The sequence below is a fragment of the Tupaia chinensis genome, unplaced genomic scaffold (assembly GCF_000334495.1).
Source record: "Tupaia chinensis unplaced genomic scaffold, TupChi_1.0 Scaffold144378_1, whole genome shotgun sequence".
Lineage (NCBI taxonomy): Eukaryota > Metazoa > Chordata > Mammalia > Scandentia > Tupaiidae > Tupaia > Tupaia belangeri.
In genome coordinates, this window is record NW_006204238.1 from 1,535,726 (window position 1) to 1,538,140 (window position 2,415).

The window sequence follows — 2,415 nt, forward strand, 5'->3', positions numbered from 1 at the left end:
CTTCTCCCAGTAGGAATAATATATGGGTATGGAAACCAAAGGATGGAAGACAATAGTGACAATAGTGTTCCATGTAATATTATCCCAAATAACCAACTAGGAGAAGTTTTGTTCCACTGCGACTCTGGGCTCTATGGTTAGAATTCCTGGTCACTCAAAAAGGTACCTTCTGCTGCAAGAAATGACAAAGAGTGCCAGAGAACTAAAAGTCACCTGTGTCCAGAGATGGATAGGCAAGAAGAGCCAGCTGTGGTGGTGCAGTGGCAACACAACACTCTGCGATGCAGAACCCATAGGAAAAGTCCTGTGGTCTCCCTACACACACCTGTGATCCTCTCTGGCTCAGGCTGCAGGTGGATCACAATGTGCAGACTCTGTCAAGGGTGCCTCTCTGTCTCTGAAGAAATAAATAAAGATTAAAAAATAGGCAAGGAGAGTTGCATCATATATAAGGCTAACTTATTTTGACCATCCAGAAGAGAGAGGATTGCTGCTATATGATGGGGTAGAGACTAATAGTATGGGACTGAGGTGACACATCTGAATACCTATTGGCATTCCTTTGCTCATAAATGGACAGGTGAAGCAACCCTGGACTGAGAAAATTGCTTTGACCATTAAGAAAGCCGTCTGCGTTAGTAGAGGTGCAGTCATGTGCAAATGCGATTCAGGATAGATGAGAAGATGAATACCAGTGGTAGGTTCAAGAGCACCTGTACTGACACTTTGTCCCTGTATCCTTCCTCTTCTAGGTGTCCCCTTTGGAAGAGGGGTCGGATGAAGCCTAGAGGAGCTGTTGTCCAACTATGTTTGAAGTGGATTTGCCTAGTAAAAGAAGTGGACCACTCCAGAAAGGACTTGTGGCCCACCTGCAAGGAGTGTGGTTAGCAGATAACCAGCTGTTAACTCTTTCATGTCAGCCTCAGCCTTCGAGCCAAGGTCACAGTCTTCTCTGAGTAGTACCAGTCAACGACTGAACAAGGCTCTGGTACACGGGTCCCACCTGTCAGCCCAACTGTGCATGCCTCTGATGGGCAGTCTTTGCTCCAGACTTTTCTGTGGAGCAAACAAGACTTGTCAGATCAGCATCACATTCCGGGAGCACTCATAGCCCAATCATGTTTCCTTCCTTTTCCTTTTATTGTCTTATTCAACAATAAATCATTGTACTCCTAATTTCCTCTCAGAATCTGCTTTTTATTTTTTCATCTTCTAAAAGAAGTTTCTATCTTTCAAAAAGTGCTAGAAACTCTGCATCCTGCATCTTATTTTTAAAATTACATCATCAATTAACCTATTAAAGTTACTGAGAATTCTTAGGAAAATTAAATCCATTAAATTTTATTTCAGAGTTTCCTAAAATAATGTAGGAATCCTAGATTATGAACCCCTTTTCATCCTAATACCCATACCTCCCACAGAAGTAAAGCTCTATAAAACACACTTCAGAAAATACTAAGTGACAGCTTACTAAGTTCTACATACAGTCCGTAGGAAAAAAAAAAAAAAACTCTGAATATTTGTCCTGCAAATACATATCTATGAAAGTATCATATAAAAATCAATTAGAAACTCCCATAAATTAATTAATTCTAATGTATCACATCCGTGAAACTTTTGAGAAATGTGTTGAAATTAAAAGTTCCAATGTTTTTACAAGTATTTGCATCAGGAATTTCCCAAAATAGAGCAGTTAACTTCCATAGACTTCTAAAGTTTTTTTTTATTTGTTTGTTTTTTGTTTTGTTTTGTTTTGTTTTGTTTTGGAGAGGTTTTTGCTATAGGGCACGTGCACTCACCAGAAAGACAGAGACAGAGAGACAGAAAGCGAGAAATCACTCCCCTGGGGGGGATGGTCACATCTCAATCCCTTCTCCTCCATTCTTTTGGGATCTTGGGCATGCACGCGCACATGCCTGGCGTTGAGTTTAAGTCACTGGGTCCGGGACTCAACCGCGGCCGACTACATGGGCATCCAGCAACATAGCCATTATGCCAACTGCTGGTCCCTACTTCTTCATATTTTCTTAGCTGAGTTTACTCATGGGTAATTAAAGCGAGGGATAAATATATCTCAAGCTAACCTCCTTTCTCTCTATTCCTACTATCTTCGAGATATAACTCCTAAGCAAAACAAGGTTCGTCACAACCTGCCCAAATTTATCAATCTACTTTCTCAATACTTTGCCAAAGATCTTTCTCCTCTTTGTCCCTGGTCACTAAACATTTGACTCTACCCTCTGAGATCCTAATAGCGCATTTTCTCTATACATTATATGGTCTAGTGATCCTTTCGCATGTATGTATCTTTTCCTAAAGCAGATTATCAGACACCACCCCCAAGACTACAGTAAAGTTTTATGTATCTTTATAACATCAACCACTCACAGAGCATGTCATGATGACTTCTCTTTC